The sequence below is a fragment of the Tupaia chinensis genome, unplaced genomic scaffold, assembly GCF_000334495.1.
Source record: "Tupaia chinensis unplaced genomic scaffold, TupChi_1.0 Scaffold143797_1, whole genome shotgun sequence".
Classification (NCBI taxonomy): Eukaryota; Metazoa; Chordata; class Mammalia; order Scandentia; family Tupaiidae; genus Tupaia; species Tupaia belangeri.
This window is the reverse complement of record NW_006203647.1, coordinates 342,274-351,353: the sequence shown is the minus strand read 5'-3', so window position 1 is coordinate 351,353 and position 9,080 is coordinate 342,274.

The following is a 9,080-nucleotide window of genomic DNA, read 5'->3' as shown; positions in this document are numbered from 1 at the left end:
ACATGTACCTGGTGTGATTTTCAAGTCACCAGGTCCAGGATTCCAACCACGGTTGGCCATGTGGGAGTCCAGTGTTGTAACCACTATGCCATCTGCTGGCCCATTTTTTGTTTTTGATAAAGAGTACGTACACATGCATGTGAGAGACAGGGAGAAGCACCCTTGACAGGGTCTTGTCATGTTGTGGTTCTTCCCTAGCTCCCAAGCTCCTTGGGATCTTGGGTTCCAAGTATACTTTCAGACCCCCTGAGGATCCAAACCAGTGGTCGGCCATGTGGCTTCCAGCCCTGTTCCAGTATGCTATAGACACCTGAAAACTAGTTTTTAACCCAGACTTATAATCTCCCCATATCTGTACTTGGATTAGATTGAACAAAACCAGACCCACAGTTTGTCACAGCTAAAAAACAGACTCTACACACTCCCATTATAACAAAGGAGGGAACAGAGACCAGAGAGCAGAAGCCTCTGAGGTTACAAAGTAGGTAAGGGACAGACCTCAGACTAGCTCCTGGATCTGCTGCTTCTCATTCAGTGCTTTTGTGACTTTCCTTAATCAACTCTCTGTTTCCAGGATTATGCAACATCTCAGGGCTTGACTTTGCCTGTGGAACAGGGCTGCTGTAATACTTATGCAGTGTTGTACTGAAGGAGTTAAACATAGCCTCGCTGCTTTAGGATAATGACTACTTTGAATTAAGGGCACTTTAACAAAGAGTGGGTGCCAGAAAATCACTGCTGTGAAGTGATTTCTTAAAAACAGGAGATAAAATTCCCATGTGAAAGATATCCTCCTTATACCACAGGAATAACATCCTTATCATCAAGAACAGGAAACTGCATTGGAGAGCAACCTACAAACAAACCTTGTTATATTAACCTTTTCTCCTCAGTCACTTCTATTTTTTTTCCTCCAATTTTTTTCTTTTTCTTCATTTTTTTTGGGGAGGGTGTTGGGGGGAGAGGTTTTTGCTATAGGGCGAGTGTGCTCGCCAGACAGACAGACAGAAAACGAGAAATCACCCCCCTCCCCCTCAGGGGGATGGCCATGCCGCAGTCCCTTCTCTTCCACTCTCCTCTCAGGATCTTGTGCACACACGCATGCACATGCGCCCGGTGGGAGTTTTAAGCCACCGGGTCCAGGATGTGAACCGCCATCAACTACATGGGAGTCCAGCAACATAGCCATTACACTAACTGCTGGTCCCTCCTTAGTCACTTCTATACCCAATTCACTACCCCTTTGCCTTATCACATTTTACAACTTAACATTCTTTGTCTAATTCAGTATGAAAGTGATTTACTCTGAGTTTTTATTCTCTTTTGAGGCCCCCTGTTCCATGTAAAATTTGTATTAAATATAATTACATGTCTTTCTCATGTTCATCTATTCTATGCCAATTTAATTCTCAGGCCTAGTTGGGATCTTAAAGGATGCTTGTGGAGTTCTGCATCCCCTAAAGTACTGATCAAAGCAGTCCTGCTGAGGAGGGGTGGTCAGAACACAGCCAGAGCCAAACCCAGACTCCTGCCTCGGAGCTGCATCTGCTAGAACAGGCTCTTTTACAAATTTGTAGGCCCTGCTGGGGAATCTTTAAATACAGATGTCTGAGCCATGGCTTAGACCAATTAAATCAAAACTTCTGGGAATGGACATTGTTGTTAATATTTATTTTGAAAGTTCCTCTGGTGATTCTCATGTGCAGCCACAGTTGAGAACCACCATTCAAAATCACACTCCACTCTTGGGAACCAGCAGTTAGCGTAATGGCTATGTCGCTGGACTCCCACGTAGTCGACTGCGGTTCGTGTCCTGGACCCGGTGGCTTAAAACTCACGCCGGGTGCGTGTGCGTGCGTGCCCAAGATCCCGAGAGGAGAATGGAGGAGAAGGGATTGCGGCGTGACCATCCCCCCTGGGGGGTGATTTCTCGCTTTCTGTCTCTATGTCTCTCTCTGTCTGTCTGACGAGCGCACGCGCCCTGAAAAGAAAAAAGAAAAAAAAAATCACACTCCACTCTTCAACAACCCGAGTCTGAACTAGGCAAGTCTTTTTCCTCCCTTCCTTCTTTTGTCTCTTCCTTCCTTTCTTCCTTTCTTTCTGTAACATCAACTTTAACATTTTTTTTAATAACAAGAGACTTCCCCGAGAGTGAAAACATAAGAAACAGATCTCATATCCACACATTCTGAAACTGTAGTCTTCGTTCTAGAGTACCCCCTTCTCTCTGAGACCACGTTGGCTCCCTGGGAACCCAGTGGTGGCACGTGGTTTGACGGTTGTTCTCATTGCCTCTAACCCGAGTTTCACGGAAGAATTCTGCAGGCTTCTGTGCTGTCCCAGGGGTGGCCATCCTTGCCTCTGCTTCTGGTCTATGGTCCCAGGTGGGTAGGATCCCTGGATCCGTATACTTGTGGTGGCTCCCTCAGGCTCCTTTTCTTTGTCACTGGTGATGTTTGAGCACCAGCTGGAGCCCTTTCATTGTAGGTGAGGTCCTTGTCATCTTCTACCTAGGCCATGGAGATACTGCCAATGCAGATTTGAGAAATGGGTTGGGGATCTTGTCTTCAAATATCTCTGGGGATGGCGGGTCACTGGTCAGCATAAGGGAGCCAGGGTGAGATGAAGTGTCTGAGTCTGCTCCGCTGCCTCGGGTCAAAGTGCTGCTCCAGCAGTGGGACCATGAACTGGATCTTCCAAGAGTTGTCTTGTTCCATGGCTAGGGAGGTAGCCCCTGGGCCAAAGCTACAGAGGGAGGGAAAGTACTGAGACTGTGGTTAGGTATTTTTTGGATTTTTTGGGGTTTTTTTTAGAGGTTTTTGCTATAGGGCGCATGCACTCGCCAGACAGACAGAGAGAGACAGAGAGACAGAAAGCGAAAAATCACCTCCCGGGGGGATGGCCACGCCGCAATCCCTTCTCCTCCATTCTCCTCTCGGGATCTTGGGCACGCACGCACACACGCCCAGCATGAGTTTTAAGCCACTGGGTCCGGGACTCGAACCGCGGTCGACTACATGGGAGTCCAGCGACATAGCCATTACGCTAACTGCTGGTCCCAGTAGTTAGATTTTGAGGGAGTCAAAAGTTACATGGGGATTTTTAGCTGCACAGGGGTTAGTACCCTAACTTTCAAGTTGTTAAAGTCATCTGTATTTTCAAGCTTCCTTTGCCACACTGCTATTCAAGTGTCTTCTTTTTTTTTTTTAAGAATTTTTTTTTAATTTACAATTTTTTATTTATTTATTTTAATTTGACCAGAGAGGGACAGAGTGAGAGAGCGAGAGGGGAAAGTGAGAAAGTAAGACTCCATGTCTGGTACTCAAACCACGGTCGGCCACTGGGAGTCCAGAGCCCTTAATGCCTTTAACCACCAGACCACCTGCCAGCCCCCAGGTATCTTCCTAATGTGGTGTGTTGCTATGACAGAAATACCTGGGACTGGGTGATTTATTTATTATTATTATTTATTTTTAGAGATTTTTCCTATAGGATGTGTGCACTCACCAGAGAGACAGAAAGTGAGAAATCACCCCTGTGGTGGGAGGATGGCCATCTGCAATCCCTTCTCCTCCATTCTCATCTTGGGATTTGGAGCATGCATACACACACGCCTGGCATGAGTTTTAAGCCACCGGGTCTGGGACTCGAACCGTGGTCAACTACATGGGAATCCAGCATTGTAACCATTACACTATCTGTTAGTCCCAAGACTAGGTGATATATTAAAGAAAAGAGGTTTGGGGACTAGCAGGTGGTGTGGTGGCTAAGTACTGAACTCTCACATGGCCGATCACAATTCAAGTCCTGGACCTGGTGGCTGGAAAAAAAAAGTAATTATTTTTAAAAAAAGAAAAGAGATTTATTTGGCTCCTAATTCTGGTGGCTGGAAAGTCTAAATCCATGAGGCCAACATCTGGCCAGCCTCTTCCTAGGTGAAACATGGCTGAGAGAAATGGAAAGAAAAATAGGGGCTTGTGAAGAGAGACCTGCCATTAGTCAACTAGCTTTTCTAACAACCTGCTTTTGTGGGAACTAATCAATGAGAACTTGATCCCTCCTGGAAGCTTGCATTAATTATTCAGGAGAGACCTCCCCTCAGGATCCAAACACCTTCCACCAGGCCCCATGCCCCACACTGCCTTCTTGGGTGTTCAGTTACAGCATAAGTTTCCTTGGGGCCACAACACTCAAAACATGGCAGTGTTTAATTTTAACTTTGTCATTAAAAGCAGGAGAAACCGTAGATTTTCTCAACAGTTCAGGTTAGTGTAATCTGTCATCTCCACGAAAAAGCACTGGTAAATAAAGTTAAATACTTTGTCCAATTCTGTCTGAGCCATCAATTCAATAGTACATTTCAAAAGATCTTAAAGACAAAATTTGTTTTAAGGATAAAAATTGTATCGTCTTTTTCTTTTTTAAAAAAATTTCAGGACCAATAGACGATATAGCGGTTACACCGTTGTACTCCCACAGGGTTGACTGCAGTTCAAGTCCCAGACCTGGTGGCATGTGTGTGCTTGCCTGCTCAAGATCTCAGGAGGAAAAAGGACTGCAGCCTGGCTGTCCTCCCCAGGGCAGGGGTTATTTGTCACTTTCTCTGTTACTGTCTCTGTCTGTCTCTCTCCTTGCCCTAAGGCAAAAGCCTCTAAATGTTTTTTCCTTGGGATCAGCAGATGTCTCTATGTCTCTCTGGCGAACACATGCACCCAATAGCAAAAATCTGTCTCTCAAAAAAATTCTTATCTCTTCTGAGAGAGACAGGCAGGGGGAGAGCCTCGAACAGTGTCTTCATGCTGCAATCCCACATGGCCTAGGTCATAGGCATGTGTGCCTGGCATGACTTGGGTTGCAAACCCAGGATTCTTCCCATGTAGGTCCAATTACATTACCATTACCCCACTGTCTGGCTCCCTCTATCTCTATGTCTAAAGACCGACTACTGATAACTGAAAAATCAAGTCCTTGTTTTGAAAATGAGACATATTTTCTCCTCCCCACTTTTCAGCCTTGGCCCATAAATTAGGAACTTTCAGGCTCTTGGAAATATTAGAAGCTTCTGCTGTCCTTACTTCTTTTCTTTTCTTTTCTTTTCTTTTCTTTTCTTTTCTTTTCTTTCTTCTTTTTTAGTTTAGTTTGTTTGTTTGTTTGTTTTTTTGAGAGGTTTTTGCTATAGGTAGCGTGCGCTCGCCAGAAAGACAGAGAGAGACAGAAAGACAGAAAGCAAGAAATCACCCCCCCAGGGGGAATGTCCATGCCACAATCCCTTCTCCCTCATTCTCCTCTCGAGATCTTGGGCACACACGCACACATGCCTGGTATGAGTTTAAGCCACCAGGTCCAGGACTCGAACCATGGTTGACTACATGGGAGTCCAGTGACATAGCCATTACGCTAACTGCTGGTCCTATTTTTAGGTTTTTAACATAGGGTACATGCACTTGTCAGAGAGAGACAGAGAGAGGAAAAGTGAGAAATTGTCCCCCTGAGTGATGGACATACCACAATATCTTCTCCTCCTATTTCTTCAGGATTTTGGGCACACATACACATGCCCAGTGTGATTTTCAAGCTACCAAATCTGGGACTGACTCAAATCGTGGTCAGCTATGTGGGAGTCCAGCACCTTAACCACCACACTACCTGCTGGCCCCTGCCTTCCTTCTTTTGTGGGCACTTTTCTGTGGTGGGACTTCTAGAAAAGTACTGAGCTATTGACATCCAACTTCTCTCAGCTAGCCTGTCTACAGGCACACCCCGGCCTCACTTCTGCAGGTGGTACACACAAGGGCACGACCCACTGCTGCAGAGGGCTGGTTCTCGGGTGTGCATCTGCCTGAGACAACTCGAGAAGGAAGAACAAGAAACCTGGTTTGTCATAGGTGCAAGAATCTGGGCCAGATTGACTAGCAATAAATCTAATATTTTGATCTCCATTTGATCTTCCATTTCTCAATAGATTCAGCAAAAGAGTGTGACTAATTAGCCCTCAGAACCCAACGATTTGATTTACGTAACTGAAATGCCCAGCTTGACTTTTTTTGTGTTTTCATGAAGCCACGCTGCAAAGTGGTGCAACAGAGCATTCACTGCAATTTTTTACTCCAACTTTCAGTCTAACTTACTGGTTTTGGCTGAGAGAAATGATGGCTGGGTTAACAGAGGCTGGGAAGTACTGGTCATCTTGATTGCACTCCTGTGTTGATGAGCTGAGGCTGATTAATGCAGGAGAACGCTTCTTTTGTAATGTTTGATAATGATTCTGGGCTAAACACATAAACACAGCTTGAACTGATTTATAGCTCACATGAACTGACAGCAATTAGTTTGTTGTTGTTTTGGCATGGGGTAGTTAGGATCGGTAGGGTCAGGGTTATGTAGGAATCTTCATAAAACTTTACGACCAGATTTTCATGTTTACTCTTGCTCAACCTGAAAGAAATGGTTGCCGTTATTCTTAGAAAAGGGCTAGGACACAGAAGTTCTAGGTTTATTGACTAAAACAATGAATTCAACCTTTTTTTGTTTGCAGGTGTTTCCAACAGTAAAACAACTTTTACTGCCCAAGTAATCCTATAATCATTGCTACCTTGAGACTTAGATTACTTAACAGCTACAAAACTACCAGGGTATTAATGAAAATCTGTACCTCCAGATCCATAAGATGAGAATTTAAAAATAATGTATAATAGACTTAAATGTTGGGGCCGGAAAGTGGCATGTGGTTAAAGTACTGGATTCCCACACGGCTGCCCATGGTTCAAGACCTGGACCCAGTGGCTTGAAAATGGCAACAAATAAATAGATAAATGTTTTAAAAAATAAACTTAAGTTTATTTAGGTGATCTAGTTACATAAAGATATGAATTAAAGATTCTGTCTTGGTTCTACAAACCACAAATTAATACTTGAAATAATGGTTCACCTTTCTTCCTAAGAAACTAATGTGATTATAATGTTCTTAAGAGTAACCTCAAGTTTAAATCTCATGAAGCTCAATTTCTCAGGTTTCGAATTCTGAAGACTGCGCTCTGAAGAAAATGGAATATTCTCAACCACAATAATTGATTAAAAGGAATTTCTGGGAAAAGAACATATTGATAGAAATTATGCAGTCAATGATTTAGATAAATTTATGAGTGAAAGACTTTTTAATGTTCTCTGCCTATGCAATTAATAATTTAGAGTCAAATTTAGGGCCACTATACCCAGAAAGAATTACATTATCCAATTTCTGTTATGTTATCCTGAAGTGTAAGCAGCAAGCTCATTAAATATTAATGAGGTAATCAGACAAATTCTGTGACTATGCGTGAGCTTCTCATTAATGTTTCACTAGACAGCATTAAGAAAGACTAAATAGACTGCACTAGATCTAGAAGTAATAAATGGACTTCGAAAGCAAAGCAACTTAATGACCTTCCGGTAAACACAAAGACTTGAAAGAAGGAAGGAAGGGTTTTAGAAACCTATCGGCTACCTTTTTGGCTGAGACTACAGTAAAGAAGTGAAAAAGAATATGATCGATTACCTGCTTAATTTGATAAATCAACAGGCCAGGTTTAAATATTACTTTGGAGCCTGAAATAACTGATTGGACTGTCATTAACAGATGAAAGTGCCTAATTCCCTCTCCACTGAGTACCGTTTGACTAGAGCATAGTCTCTCAATAGCAACACCATTGGTGTTTTTGCTTGGATAATTCTGTTGCAGGATGTTAAACCACATCCCTGGTCTCTACCCTCTAGATGACAATAATATCACCCAGTTGTGCAGCCAAAACTGTCCTCCTTCATTACCAAGTGTCCTGTATATTTCTAACCCAATCTAGTGAAAGGACTCATACCTGTCATACAGAAACAATAACCCCTACCCAGAGGCCAAAAAATCTGTCAGCTGGAAAGACACTTACACATCCATGTTTACTGTAGCTTTATTTGCAATAGCTAAGACATGAACTCAACCTATGTAGCCAACATCTGATGACTGGGTTTAAAAAATATGGCATATACACACAAGGGAATACTACTGAGCCACAAAAGAAAAAAAAAAAAAAAGAGATCTTGTCATTTGGTATGAAGTAGTCAATTGAGAAGATGTAATGCTGAGTGATCTAAATCAGGCTGTGGAAGACAAACACTGCATCCATTCAATATGAACTCTATGGCAGTAATTGAAATATTTGAAGACATAGAAGTAGAGAGGACAACTATAGATACTAGAGAGTTCATAGTGGGTGGAGAAGTGGGTAGATAAGAAAGGACTGGAAGGGGAAAAAAAGCTTTTAACAGACACAGGAATGCAGGTATATGGGGCAAATGGGTTGTGTAATGACATACCACAACTGAGTAAAAACAGCAAAACAAAAAAACAGACATTACCAATCATGTATCTATATATCTCAAATGTGACATTCTTTGTTGAAAATAATGAATATGGTATTATCCTTGATTTGATTATCACACAATGCATGCATACTTTGAAAAATCCATATTGTGCCCCACAAGGATATATAAAAATTAAACATAAATAAGAAATTATACAATAAAATAGGGGGAAAAAAAGAAGCAGAAAACCCTAAGAATGCAAATACTTTGTTTCCAACCAGAGTGGGAGGCTGTATACAGCATTAAATGAAAGGATTAACTTGCAATTATTTGGTCAATTTGGACTTCGCAGACAATTAAACTAGTTAATTCAGATCAAAATTTCTTCGTTGGAATTTGACTTATCAGGATTGGCATCTAAATTAACTCAATTAGTGGACTAACTGCTAGGCATATTTTTAATTTTGACTTGAGGTTTCAAACTCAGGAATACCTCAAGTGCAATGACCAGAACTAAAAAACAGATGGAGCCGTCTCATCTGCATGATTGTGTTTCTTGGGCCTTGTTCCTGTGCATGAGTGAGTGCACTCACGGGTGCATGCATGCGCGCGCGCACACACACATCCCTCCAAGGCTTCTTCCCACTGGTTTCTGGTGACCTGGTTCTTGCTCGGATATCTACACTCTTCCCCCGCTTCACTTGACAGTGGCTGTCCCAGTTTGACTTACCAGATAGCTTGATAATTAA